Genomic DNA, 14,855 nt, shown 5'->3' with positions numbered 1-14,855 from the left:
TTGGAATAAATCACAGTCTCTATGGAAAATCTAATTCCAGGAGGTCAGATGTGCTGGTCTTAGGATGAGATGGGACTAACGCTGAATGTAAGTCTTAGGTCTGCCTGCTGGTAGGACGGTTCCTTCCCTGGGGTGGCTACTACAGGCTCCAGGCGAGATCTAGACCCTACAATAACGTTAAGGGGAGACTGTGGCAAGAGTGGGATGAAGAAGCAGGGGCGGGAAAGGAATCTACAGAGGAAGGGTATATGGGCAAACGAGCATCCTGCCTAGTGACAAGATTTCCCACTAGGGTGCTCTGGTCTTGGTGGGTGTGGGTTGAATGGTGCCCTCCCCGACCAAGGGAGATTTCCATGTCTTAATGTATTAATCCCCAGAACCTGTGAATGTGACCTTATTTGGAAAAAGGGTCTTTGTGGTTGTGATCAGATTAAGGATCTTGAGGTGAAATCATCCTGGATTATCTGGGTGGGTCCTAAATCCTTACAATAGATGGCAGAGAAGAAGGCATGTGAAGACCGAGGTGGAGATTGGAGTCATGCACGCAGCCAAGGATGCTTGGGACCACCAGAAGCTGGAGGCGAGGATTCTAGAGCCTTTGGAGGGAGTGTAGCCCTGCCAACACCTTGACTTTGACCCAGTCATGTGATTTTGGGCTTCTGGCCTCTAGAACTGTGAGAGAATACATTTCTGTTGTTTTAAGACCCAAAGTTTGCAGCAATTTGTTACGGCAGCTCTAGGAAACTGAAACAGTAGGTATAGAACTAAGTGGTGAAAACACTGGTTGAAGATTGGAACCCATGAAGATTGTGGGTACCACAATCAAACAGATAGGGCCTGAAGAGGCAGGAGGCCCGGGGTGGAGTTGTTGTGGGAAAGAAGGGAATAGAGAACTCTTATGCCTCTCCTTGGGGACATGGATGGTCAGGTGATGACTTCCTTTGGATTCCTGCTTCTCTATCCTTCCAGTTATGTCCACCTGGCTTGTCGTGGTCACAAGGAAGAGATTTTCCCAAGTGACTTAAGGATGCATGAGAACATGAAGTAGCAGGGATGTCACCTCAGCAGCAGCCAACTCACATGGGACTCTAGTGCTCCAGCAAGGTGTCTTGGCAGCTGCAGGGCTTCAGGACAGTGCTGGGGCTGCCCGTGTCCCTGGGGCACTTCTGATGTCAGAGCCCCATGTCTGGGCAGCTGGAAGGGGCTTTCTGACCCGCATGAACTGGATTCCTGCTCACAGTTGCTCAGTCTTTTCACCTCCAAAGCTTGACTTTTTTCTTAAATCATTGGCCTCCTGCTCCTTGACTGCTGGGCAGCCTCAAGAGATGGCAGCATGAATGAACAAGCAGCAAACAAATACAAAAGAGAAATTGCTCACACAGCCAAACTCAGCTTGGCAGGTTATTTCTTTTTGTCTAGGACACGTGTGTTTGTGGTTGTGATATTATATTGCACACATTAATATAGTCATATTTTCTGCTAGTAAAATTGTTGCTGGCTCATATAATGGGATTAAATATATCAGTATTTCATGGTGTTCCGCAAAAAGCCCCATAACTTCCAAGTGCTCAGCCACACGGACAAGTTTGAGAACCGCTGATCTATAATAAAGGGCAAAATCATTGAACACACAAGTAAGCAGGATGTTTGAAAGAAACCATTTGTCACTAATCCATCAGCGTTCTGGGAGGTAGAAACTACATATGGGTACAAACAAACTGATAAATGTAGGTGATTTAGATTTTTCAAAAAGCATTTGATTAGACTTCACGTCTAATAGAATTGATATGAAACACTCTGGAAGCCCTCTTCCGGGCTCCAGAGCCAAACCAGAAAATCAGCCTCACCCCTTCAGGAGCCAAATAGAGGCTGGTTGCCTCCTGGCCACACTTTGATGTGTCTCTCCCAGCCTGTCCTGCAAATGGATACTGCGTATGTAAAAGCCGCGTCACAGATCTTGGCCCCAGAGCCCACACGCCCCACCTCTTAATCGGTTCACTTGGGAAGCACTCTCTGGAGAAGGGAATGTCCTGGGGTCGGGGCCGCTGTCTTCCTGAGCCGAAGTGCATCCTATTGAGCATCAAACAAAACGCGGAAAAGGGACCTAGAGGCCTTGCAAACTCTCCACAGTTATTTACACGAGGACACTGCAAAGGCCGGGAAGCCCGGACGTGGATTGGCCTCCTGCCGGAAGACACTGTTCCACCTCTGAACTCATCAGCGGACCAGCCACAGCGGAGAGGAGCTGGCATTGTGGTCCCTGGACACCCACCCCCAAATCAGAGACAGTTCAGAGAAGTTTCCAGAAGACCTACGGGGTGGTAATTTGGGATGAGAAGACAGAAATAAAAGCAATAATTCGACTGTACAAATAATAACAAAATTCTTTTAATAATAATACTGTAATGTCATAACACAAGGATGAGAAAGGAAGCGGTTAAGAAAAAGCGAGCCAGCAAGGGAATCACTTTAGACCCGGGAAGGGTGACTTCAAATCAAACAAAGAAACAAAATCCTTTGTGAAATGGAATATATTACAAGAAAGCATCTACAGAAAACGTGGCCAGAGGGAGGAAAACAGATTTAGCAAAATCCCTCTTTGATGGATTCAAGATAGGCTCTTAAAGAAAACGATGATTTGGGGGCATGTTGTTACTCAGTCATAATTTATTCAGCCCCTACCCTGTGTCAGGTCCTGCCCTCCGCCCTGGGACAACAGCCATGTAGAAGACAGATATTGCCTGCCCTTTAAGGAGTGAACTCTTGGGTGGGGAATCCAGGAAGAAAGCTAGCGATTACATCAGGTGTAACAATGGGAAGAGTCACGTCGGGAAACCCAGCACCTAAGCCGAGGAGGGGCATCTCCCCGGGACTGGGGAGCAGGGGCCGAGGTGGACATCACTGTGGTTTCTGGGGGAGACGGAACCTGTACCCTGCCCTCGGAGAGGAGCTCCTGGAGCACAAAGCGTTCTGAAAGCATTTTAATGACTAGGCCCATTCATAATGCAGCCGCCGCAGCCCCAGAAGCTCGGACAGCAGGCAGCATGATGGAGTCTGCCGTATTATAAATATTTGATCTTCTGAAACGGCATTCCCGTAAATATTCTTTGCTGCCCTGAAAGCTTCAAGCTCACAGTTTTAATTTCCCACATTCGGAGTCTAATGAAGAGGATTTCAAAGTGTGTTCTCCAGGGACAGGGGTTACTGGCAGGTTCCATGGTAGGCCCTGGGTTGGAGGAGGCTGACTTAGGGTCAGATGGTACCTGCTCTCAGCGAGGGAGGCTGGGAGTGGGAAGTGCTGCAGGTGTTGGCGGACAAGGCTGTGCTGCGGGGTCCCAGGAGACAGAGGCTCCTTCTGGGGATTGCCGGGAAAGTAGGGGAGGCTTCATTTCATCCAGGCTCCCAGAGAGGTGATCAAGCACCTTGGGGAGGAGCATGGGCATGGAGCCAGCTCTGCTTCGGATTCACTGGGTGGCCTCAGGAAGATTACAAGGTCACCTAACATGCCAAATGCAGATAACGACCGCCCGCCCTGCCTTCTGGGGTCATGGAGCAGGAGAAGGTGTGCATGTCATGCGGTGTCCTGCACGTGGTAAGTGCTCAGGAGGTGCTGGCCGTTCTCTCTCTCCCAGGGAGCACAGTCAGCTCCTGCAAGAGCCTGCGCTGCTCCTGCTGACTGACAACCAGGCTCTTTAGGGAAGATTCCAGCTGCCTCAGCACAGCCCAACCTGACCCCTGCTGCTGACACGGGCCGCAGGCCCCAGCCAGTCACAGTTGCCCATCACGGCCACATCATGACCTTGTCCTCTGTCCTTCCCCTTCTCTCAGCCAGGGCACTCGCCTCCAGGCCTCTTTGGCTTGGCTAACCCCTTTGGGTCTTCATGCCTTCGCTGCCCTTGCCTCCTTCGTGAAGCCTTCCTGATATTCCGGCACACCTGCTCTTGTCCTCTGGGCTCCCCTGGGCCCTGTCCCTGTGACGGGAGCTTGCTGACTGCCTGCCTCCCCACGCAGCCGTGCGTCTGGCGAGGATGGAGGCTCTCTCGCCTGTCTGTCTCCAGGGCCTGCGAGAGTGCTTGGCTCACGGGGTTTAGTAAATGTTTGTTGAATAAAGGAATGAGTTATACAGAGACTCACAATTTCTAAAGGATTTTCATACCTGCTGCACTATTTGTTCCGCCAAAGTCCCTGGGCGCATTGTGATGCTTCTCAGAAGCTCAGAGAGATGAGGTAACTTGTCCAGAATTACTCAGCAAGGTAGGAGCATGAAGCATCTGTGGCTTGTCTCTACCCTGGGCCCCAGGGCACTCTGAGTGATTACAGAGGATTCCAGGGGCTGAGACATCTAAGGCTGGGTCAGAGTATCTCTTTCTGACTCTGGCTGATGAAGAGTTGAGGGTCCTACAGCACCACCGGTGCTGGGCCTCCTGCAGCTCCAAGTCATTGTGCAGTGAGGTGGGAGCGGAGGCATTGTTCCTGGAGCTGGAAGCCACCGAGGGCCTCCAGAGTGACTGGATCTTCTAATAGTGCCCTTGAACCTCCTGAGGCATTCTCTTGCAGGTGCTTACAACCCCATTTATAGAAGAGGAAACTGAGGCACAGAGCAGTTCTATCACCTGCTCAAGGTCACACAGCTAGTAGGTGGCAGAACTTGCCAAGGAACCCGATCTCTTCCCCACTGCTCATTTACCTGGTCTGTGACACAGAGATCATGCCAGGGCCTAAAACAAATCTAGCCCCCAGGATGGCTGGTGCTGATGATTTAAAGGGCCCAGCAGCGCTTAATCTTACTGCCGGGCTCCCTCATTTTGGTAAATGTTGAGATTTAAGAGCTCATAAAACTGAGCTATAACAGCGCCCTGCCAAGTGCTCTGCGCCGGGCTCTCTATCCTGGACTGCACCCGGCCCGGCGGTCTCAGTCTTGTCCCGAGTCACCCTGGGAGAGTTCTGCAGCCGATTAAAGCTGCCAGGCTTCTCGAGTCCTCAAGAGGCCCATCAGGTTGTTTATGTCCTTGCCAAGGCTAGATTGACATGCAGTGTGGCAACGTGCGTGGTGACTGACTGAATGCGTAAATTGTTCAGGATTCCGGCAGTGGCAGCAGCAGTGCTGGGTGGGTATCAGGGTTCAGCCTGGTCACAAAAGCAAATGAGCACGGACAGGTCTTCTGTATAGGGACCATCTTGCTGTGGTCCCAGCAAGACAGAGGCTACTCATGCCTGTAGAAACAACTCTGTGGCTACCAGCAGCCCTCCTGATCTGCATCAGTGATGGTTTTCTTCGGGTTGAAACCCCCTTTCAAAGCCCAGGGTTCATGTCACCAACATACACATTCTCCAGCCATGCTTCCAATGCCTAGCATGGTCCTGTCCTAAAGTATGTCTCCAGTCAGTGGGTGTTGGATGGATGGATGGATAGATGAACGGATGGGTGGATAAATAGAAAAATGGATTGACGGAAGGAAGCAAGGAATGGGTAAATGGATAATCAAAATGTCCCCAGTTCTTCATACTTCCCTATATCCTCACCCTTTGCAAACTGGTTTTGCAGCTCCTCACATGAAGAAGTGGAGGTATTTTCCCTCCCATCCCTTAAATCTGGGCTGGCCTTGTGACTTGCTTTGGCCAGTGGAATGCAGTGGAAGTGACAGTGTGCCGGTTCCAAACCCAGGCCTCAAGACATTTTGTGCACTTCTGCTTTTTCTCTTGGAACTCTGTGGAGCTGCCAAGTGAATAAGCATGGGCTGGCTTGCTAGATGACGAGAGACACGTGGCCCCGTCATCCCCTCCCCTCAGCCTACAGCCAGCCAGCCGCCAGACACGTGCACGAGGGGACTCCAGCTAACCCACCAGGCGATTCAGATGCAAGATCCAGTGCAGTCGAGGTCAGCCAAGCCTGGTTTAGATCTGCCCAGCTGACCCACAGTCTCATGAGCAATAATAAATGCTTGTTATCCCAAACCATTTAGCCATGGAGTGGTTAGTTATGCAATGACAGCTGATCCAGTATAGAGACCTTGGGAAAGGATGCCCTTTGGGTTCAGCAAAGCCCCAGCTTCTCATCGTTCTTTCCCCTGTTTATCCTATGCCTTCATCTCCTGTCACATGCTAGCCAGAACATTCTATCCCAGTTTGGACTTTCTTCTTCTAAGTCTGTGTCTAAGATGCTGTGCAAGCTCCTTCAGTTCAATTCAACCAACAAGTTTAATGGAGCACCTGCTGTATAAACGCCATCATTCCAGCTACTATGGAGATAGAGAAAAACAACTTATGGCTCTTGCCTTCAACAGACTTCTAGTAGGCAGAATAATAGCAATATTAACAATAACTGATATCTGCACAGTACTTGACAATATTCAGAGAGATTTCACATGCACCACATATTGGAGCTTGTAATTCAGGGGTGACATAGCAGGTTAGATGCAGATTCAGTCATTACTGAGTGCCTACTGTGTACACAGCACCGTGATAGATGCTGGTGAAAGAGAAATAGACTCAGGGTCACTGTAAAAACTCAAGCTTCTCTAAGTGCTGGAGTGGCTGAGTTCCGCCCGCACCATCCCACCCCTCCGCCCTTTTTGCCTGCCTCCCTGCTCGGTAGGGGAAATGCAGATGTTGAGCCAAAAACCATGAGGAACAAAGGTAAAGTCCCACTTTCAGGTTCAGAAATCCATTTTGCAAGTGCGGGTTAGGGGAGCCATGGCGAAGAAGATCTGAAGAGCTTTCAGGTGTCAAAGCTACAACTGAAGAGCCAATTCAAATTTTAGACCAGCGACCGAATCTAAATTCATTATGGTATCACGGTATGGGACGTGAGTGTCACCGGGCTGGTCAGACAGCATCTAGAAGAAGGCATTCCAGGCCGGCTCTACATTCCTGGGAGCGTATGAATAGACCAGGCTGTGGTCAGAGGAAAATGAGTGTGATGGAGCAGAGTCAGGAACCAGGCCTGGAATGTCTGAGGGAATTTGGGCTATTTAGCCTGGAGAAGAGAGGGCTAAGGAAAGATGGGGGCGCCAATTCAAATGTTTGAGGAGCCTCTTGTGTTTAACAGGGCTGGTCTTTTCCAATGTTGTCCAAGAGGGTGCGGGGTGAGGAATTGTAAAGGGACAAATTTCAGTTAAACTCAAGAAATAACTGTCTGACATCTTGGCCACCCACCCACCGACGGAGGACGCTCTCCTCTGTGGAGGTCTGCAGTATCCATTGACTGACGGTTGCTGGGAAAGGGGTTCCTGGGCAAGTAAGAGTTCGGGTTCAATGACTTCTAAGGTCCCTTCCACCTCTGAGTTCCTGTGAAGGGCTCCTCAAAACTGGCTTCTAAGCCCTCAGGGTTCTGCAACATCCTTTGGTAAAGACAGCTAAAAGGAAGGTTGAAATAGGGAACAATGCTTCCATTAGCATGTTGGCCACCGGTGGCTGCAGAGAACATTTGAGAAACAGCCTACGCCAGGGGAGTGTACATTAGCCCTTCTGTAGGGACCTTCATAAATATTTTATCTAGATAAAGGTTCACATGTATATGTTATAAAAACATTGCCTATAATTTATACAACTCTATGGCATCTGTAGAAATGTGATGTGTAATTTACAATTCTGTTCTGAAGAAACGGGAGCAAAGCCAGGCCCCCCCTTTTCATTACGACAAGTGGCTCGCCTCTCCCAGTTAAAGGGTGTAAGGAAATGTGAAGCCGCTGTGCTAACCAGAGGGAGCTGGAGAGGAAGGCAGACAGGGAGGGCACTGACAGGAAACGCCAGGCCAGAGGAGGGGGCACAGTCACTGTGCTACAGCGTGGAGACAAATCAGCTGGGTGGAGGGATGTGAAGAGCGCAGCGTTCCTTGGCTTCGGACATGCTCCTTTGGGACGATGATGTTGTTGATGATAATAGTAACAATACTTTTTATTCAGCACTTACTATATGCCAGGGTCTATAGTTTACAAATATTATCTCATTTAAGCCTCACAACAATCCAATGTAGTAGGAATTCTTGTTAGTTCTATTTTATAGAAGAGCAATTAAAGCACAGAAGGATTGAGTATCTTACCCAAAGTCACACAGCCAAGAAGTGGCAGAGCATGCATCTGAACCTGGATCTTCTGGCTAGAGCCTGCACTGTCTGCCTCTTCCCAGTCACATCTTATCTGTCTGTCTCTGTAGTGCTAGCAGGGGGCCGTCCGTCTGACTTTCAGTCATCTGCAGCCTCTAGGGTGTGATGGCGTGGCGTCAAGAAACATTTCAAGAGCGCGGAGCGATCCCACCACCTCAGTATATTGATTCCTCCTCCGAAATGCGACAGGCGAGAAAGATGAGCTCTGCCTGGTGGCATAAATTAGCTCTGTGCCCTTGGGGTTTTGTTTCACCGAGCTGCCTCCTTGCCATTCAGGCGGCTGGGCTGCCTGAAGCAGCGCTGTTGCTTTCGAGCGATTCACAGCCAGCACATGGCAAACGCAGGGACAACAGCTTCCACGTTGAGCCTGGACAAATGGCAGAGCAGAGCAGAGGGCAACGCAATTTACAAGGAATCTTAGCAACCAGGCAACGGGCAATAAACCAGAAAATCGCTGAGGAAACTCAGCGGAGCATGAGCGAAAGGAATTTCAGGATTTGTGAACCAATTTACACCCGTCAGAGAAGGGTGAGAGAGGTACCAGGGGCTCAAAATCCACGGCCGGGGAACCACGAGGCTGTCACTCCGGCAGACCTGTCGAAGGGCAGTGAGGACGCGTGGTCCCTGTGAGGGGACAGCTGAGCCGTGGCCTCTAGGGGCATCTCTGAGTGGATCTCGGCCTCCCTCTCTGTGAGGGATTGGGTAGTTAACGGCCACTGTGGAGGGACAGATGTCAAGTGCGGGGGAGGCTAAGGTATGAATGGGTGACTCTCTCTTTTCCTTGCTCCCAGGGAATTGATAAAAAACAGATGAAGCATTCTCAGCCGGAAACAGAGCCCACCGTTGTCTCCGTTCTGAGGAGTAAGTCTCTTGGGCAGTGAACGCCGTCTCTCAGCTGAGACACCTCATCGCGAGGTGGGAAGCAGACTCGGAATAAGCAGAAGGGGAGGAAACTCTTCTCTTCAGGATTTGGGACGATGACATGTGTCTGCTCAGAAACAGACTCCCATCCTGAGGGACCTCTGAGAAGAGCAAATTCAGCCGTCCCTGGGGCCTGGGGAGCGGGCGGGTTGTCACAATATAAACATACTCACCTAGTTAAACAAAAGCTCTTGCAAGGTGTCTAAAGGAAAATGCGACACCTTCAATTGTGCAGGGCCCAGAAGAGTGTCTTGTTCGTGGTAATCTGGCACGTTCGAGTCTCGGTTGAATGAGTTAGACCATTAGTAGTAATAAATGCATAAGATGCAGAAGTAGGATTAAGGGACATAACCTCATGTTAAGTTAATGACAAAGGCTTATGATGAGCCTTAATAAGGGGACCAACGTGCTGCCCTGGCCGTGTAATTCTTGCTGATGCTACTAGGAAGTGAGAAGTGAGGTACTTCATTGTAGAGAAAGGGGCCTCAGTTTACCCATCTGTCACCAAAGTTCTCTGGGCCATACCTGGCTCTGCCTTGCTGTGGTTCAGTGATTTTTGGCAGTAGTGGGCGGCTCAGGCCTTGCCTTGGAAGAGTTAGCGTGATCCAAATTTCCTACATGCCACATGGAGCTCCTCCCTGGGCTTCTAGAAGACCTCCCTGACTACCCATCATCCCCTTGCCTCTGAGTCCCCAGCCTCCACTGGCGTCACTACTGCTTGGCAGGACACAGCACACGGGGGTCCTATGCAGGCCCTATACAGGCTCCTGCCACAATTTTCAGTCTAGGGGGCCACCTGCAATGGGGGTTGGAGAGAGAAGGGAGCAATGGCAAGGACGGCAGCTCCCCAAACCCAGGATCTGGCCCCTCACCAGGCTTTCTGGCCCTGAGCATGGAGATGGAGGTGAGGAGACCCCAGCAGGATTGAGATTGCTTTGTCTGCCTACTGAGTTGTGGGGCTCGAGTGATTCGCACAATTTAGGTAAATAAAAGGGTGGCAGCATGGTGTGGGCACTGGGTTAGACATGGGTGGGTTTGAGTTCTCCCTCCACGTGGCTGTGAGAATTGGGCAAGTTACTTTCCTTTGAGTTCCTCAGTTTCCTCATGTGTACAGCAAAGAGAATAATAATACCTGCCCCATAATTCTGAGGAGTATCTGAAATTACACAAGTAGCCACTTGGTGCAGGGCCTGGCAGGCTGTCAGCATATGTTCAGTAAGTGTTAACTATTTTTAGTGTCAAGAACCCAAATTCCAGAGGCTGAGACACACGCATTCTATGCCTACTCCCTATTAGGACATCCTGGAGAGTCTAGCCCTATGGGACGAGCAGGAAGCCCAGGACTCTGACCTGAGTTGGGGTCCTTGTGACAGGCGAGGACTGCACATAAGAGTGAAGTCTAGTTTCCAGGGAACCTGAGAATCAACTGAATGGTCTGAGGAGTCAAGGCCAAAAGGACAAGGACAAGAACAAGAACCAGATCTTCGAGGGCGGATCTATCACAGAGTGCGTCAGTCAGCTTTTGCTGCATAACAAACAGCCACAACATCTCAGTGGCATGCAACAATAAGCATTTATTTTGCTCATGAATCCATGAGTCGTCTGGGGAAACTCTGCCTACTACAGGCCCCAGGCTGAAGGAGCAGCAGTTACCCAGAAGTTCTCGTGGCTATGGCAGAAGCACAGGGAGCAAGTGGAAGCTGGCCTGGCCTCTTAAAGCCCAGGCTTGCAACTGGCACACTGTCACTCTGCCCCATTGTGTTGACCAAAGCAAGTCACAGAGCCAAGTCTAAGTCAAAGAGTGAGGAAGTGCACTCGGCCTATGTTGAGGCCATGGCAAGGATGTAGCTGCAAGGAGGGGTGACGAATTGCTGTCTCTGATTTAATCTACCACTTAAAGAGCGAGACCTAGAGGGTGGGGGAGTGGATTGAGGAGAGAGAGCCATCATCAAGGTGACACACACCAAAGGAGGTCCATGGTGGGGCTTAAGGGGGTAGGAAACGGTGAGTGACAGAACTGGTTCAGGCAGAAACAAGAGTGTCCCCTCCCACGGGTCCCAGGGCAGTGCCAAGAAGCCCCCCTCCATTTTGCTTTCTCAGTCCCTAAGGGGGCTGGTGTGGAAGTGGCCCGGCTACCATCCTCGCGGGGAGATAAGCTGCTATTTCCTCAAAAAGAGGGCGTATTTGACAGAGAGCCTTACCAGGACTTAAGTTATATAGGAAAATGACCAAGTGACACCAATATAGAACAGTTCGTTCCTAAAAAGTCCCACTCTTCTCAGTCAGGCCTAATGTACCCAACTGAATCTTATAATAGCCCTCTGGGTGCAGTTGCCTGGAAATACCAGGAAGGAACTTAGAGTTAATGAAGGGAATTATTAGTTACTAAGGCAGATACGACTTTAAAAAGACGGCCTAGGGGTCAAGATTATCGTTTATTTATTTATGATTTGTGCTCCTACCAACCTCCAAACAAATTTGAGATGACTGACAATTAAAAATAAAGGCCCCAGGACAGTGAGATTAAAGATGAAATATCCAAAGTCATATGGATGAAGGGAAGAAATGATTAAACCAGAAACCTAGCAGAAGATAGTTACCGCAATTGCGCATTAAATTGAGCTAGAGCGAAAGGGGAAATATGATGAGTTATTGGATAAAAGGAAGTATGGCCATTTGTCAGGAAAGGCAAACTTTTCCCTGACACTCAATGTGAGCACGAATTTATCATGAGAATCTCAATATAAGGACAGCGAGGCACATCATAGACTGTCTCTTCAAAGTCTTCTGCCGAAGTGGCAGACACAGTCTTTAGCTGGTCGTTTATTATAGCAACCCTGGATAAAAGCTGAGGTCTTAGGGACGAACGCTTCTAGATTTAATACGGCCCCAGCTAATGGCTTATAGATTGTTGCAGAGGCAGCTCCAGGCAGGAGTGTGTGGAAGGCCAGTGCTGGAGCCAGAGGTCAAAGGCTTGGGAGAGATGTGTGTGTTTCCTCCTGGGGACCAGGCTGGGAAAGCCCCCCCTGCCCCCGACCGACACCACCTTGGCTCTGACCCCACCTGCCACCCCCACCCCCACCCCTACCCCCCAGCCCCACGTGTGAGACAGAAGCAGGGCAGCATCCTGAGTGGGGGAACATCAGGAAGGCCCTTGGAACAGGACAAAACGTGACAAATCAGACTAAAAATAGAACCAGTATTATTTCATTCACGTGAACAAAACATACATGCAAAGAAAAAAGACAGAGAAAATCTGCCAAAATGTTCATAGTGTTGACCTTTGGGTTGTGGAAATTCGGAGGATTCTTTTCTTTATAATTTTCCTCACTTTCCAGATCTTCTAGATTGAGCTTGTTTAACTTTTATAAACAGAAAGAAAGAGAGAGAGAGAGGGAAAAAGTTTTCCTTTGTAAATCCTGATTTTTGAGGTCTTTGAGTTGTGGAGAGGAATCACCAGCAACAGCCTCTGTTTTGTGAACACGCTTTTCCAGCGGATGAGAACCAGCTCTTTCAGAACTACAGCGTGCTCCCAGTTCCTGCGTCTGCTTCTCTCCCAGTGGCTGAACCCGACCCCACCTTCCCAAATGGTGTAGTGAATCACACGCGTTAGTTTCACCATGGTGTAAAGAAGGTAATGGAAGAACTTGGCTGCCGTGATCGCCTGAAAGTAAGAAGGTGTTATTTCGTATGCTACTTCTCTGGTGAGAAAACTGGCAATATGCGGCAAAAGTCTTAAAAATGTGCGTACTATTCCTGCATTAATTTCACCTGGGGGAACTTAGTCTAACAAAATAATCATGAATGACTACACATGAAGATTGAGTTGTAAAAACATTCTTAAAGCATTATCTATACAGTAAAATGTGAGGAACAGCCTAAATATTCACCATTAGAGATTTAGTTAAATAAACTGTGGTCCCAAGGAACACAATGCAACCGTCACAAAGAATAGCTTGGAGGAATTCTTAATGGCAAGGGACACTGCTCTACGGTTCTCTGAAAATGAAAAACGCAGCTTGCAAAAGATCGTGTTCAGGACCATTCTACACTCAGAAAGAGGAAAAAGGCACATACCAGGATTATAGATGATTTTCCTTTCTTTCCTTTACCCCTATTTTTGGCTTATCTATATTTCCTAAAATTTCTTTATGACTACGTATGTCTTTGGTGATAAGAACAAAGGGGAAAAAGTGCATTCTTTTCAAAGCAGTACTATTTCGTAGCTCTGTTTTCTGGAGGAAAACTAGAGGAACAACTCTAGTGTTGAGATGCTCTTTAAGGAGCGTATTTGGAACAGACTTGCTGGCTTCAGGGTGGTAAGTATGCGCTGAACAGAATCAGAGCATCTCTAGGCCATTTGTCTCCTCTGGCGTTTCCTTTTTGTCGTCCCTGGGTTTGAAGCAGTTCGTGTGAGAGCCTGAAACCCCAGTGGGTCCAACCTTCTCTCCCCCGTTTCCCATCCCAACAGACACGACGGTGAAGGATTAGCTCTGAGATGATTACGGGGCTTGTCCCAAAACAGCACCTGATGGGTGATGCGCCCTCCCGTACGTAAAAAATGGTGGGAAGAGAGAACAAGAACAATTGCTGACCCTGACATCAGGCTGGCTTTTAAAAGATGACACGTTCTTCTCAGGATCAGCCAGCTTCTGAGAGACAAGGACCCAAAGCAGCGCCCCTGTGTCTTGTGTGTACACTCCTGGAGATTTATTTGGTTTTTTGCTATTAAGTTCAGTCCTTCGAAAATTCATCTTAGTCCAATTTCTTACCGTGTTGCTCCTCTTTGCAGACAGGCTGAGACAGACGAACATTTTTCCTCTTGGTTTCCCTAGCTTATAAGCCTTGAGGAGCCAAGGGAGATTTCTTCAAGGGAGAAGAATAAATTTGGGCATGTCAGAAGTGTCGCCTGGACTTTGTGCCGTGAGATGAAGGGACGTCTGGATGAAATAAAGACAGGCGGAAAAAATGTCATTAGGGCGAAGGCAAGAAATCACAGAGTACGGGACTCCTGGGCTTGGAGAGACACCCAGTGAAGTGGCAGAGGGCCTCAGTGTCTGCCGAGACGGTTCTTAAAGGATGGCGCGCAGATGTGGGTGGGCCTTGAAAGTCTTCCGCGTGTTTCACAGAAAGCAAGGAAACAAGTATTGATTGAGGGGCTCCCAAATGCAGGATGTTTGGCATGTGAAATCTCAGCAAGCCTCACCACGACCACAGGAAGCAGCTGTTGTTATCCACATCCTATAGGTGCAGAGAACAAGGTTCAGAAGGGTTGAGTAACTTGCCTGAAGACACACAGCCAGAAAGCAGAGGAGTCTGAATTTGAACCCTCCCATGTCTGACTCCCAAGCATGAGCTCTTTGTGCTCTACCATGCGATCTCCTTCAGTCTCAATATTATAATACGACAAAAGTAGATGAAAATATTTAGGACAATGCTTTTGCCTTGACATAGATCAGTTCCAAGTGTTTGCCAGAGGGATTTACTGTTAAAATGTTAAATGATTTCCATTTCTGGCATGAAGCAGTTGTTTGCTTTTGAGATTGTAGACAAAGGGTTACTTCATGGTGTCTTACCAAAGCAGGACCGGTTTCTCATTTACTCTGGTGAGAGATGTTTAAATCTATTTTATTTTGCTTTGGTTTTTTGCACTGGTCAGCAGAAGAGGGGGATGCCTTGCTTCCCTGAAGTGGATAATGGCTCGAGCTTTTAAAGGGGCTGCGCACCACGGGGATGAAGTGCTCCCTTCCTTTATCGAGGCTCGGCGGGGCAGGGAGAGCAATTTCAGGACTTAGTTGTTCTATAGACAAATTTTTCTAACTTATTTTGA

At 48.9% G+C, this 14,855-nt stretch overlaps 1 protein-coding gene across 2 annotated transcripts in view; it reads left to right on the top strand.

The window, feature by feature from the left end:
• The window catches only part of R3HCC1L (R3H domain and coiled-coil containing 1 like), a 204,127-nt gene that overhangs the window by 165,388 nt on the left and 23,884 nt on the right, over positions 1–14,855 (top strand). For both annotated transcript variants that reach the window (XR_011436696.1, XR_011436702.1), the window contains exon 8: positions 8,896–8,965. The gene's annotated coding sequence lies outside the window, so the exon portion shown is untranslated. The remainder of the gene's footprint in view (positions 1–8,895; positions 8,966–14,855) is intronic.

The sequence above is a fragment of the Equus caballus genome, chromosome 1 (assembly GCF_041296265.1).
Source record: "Equus caballus isolate H_3958 breed thoroughbred chromosome 1, TB-T2T, whole genome shotgun sequence".
Lineage (NCBI taxonomy): Eukaryota > Metazoa > Chordata > Mammalia > Perissodactyla > Equidae > Equus > Equus caballus.
The sequence above is the reverse complement of the archived record's forward strand: the minus strand, read 5'-3'. Positions and strand labels throughout refer to the sequence as shown.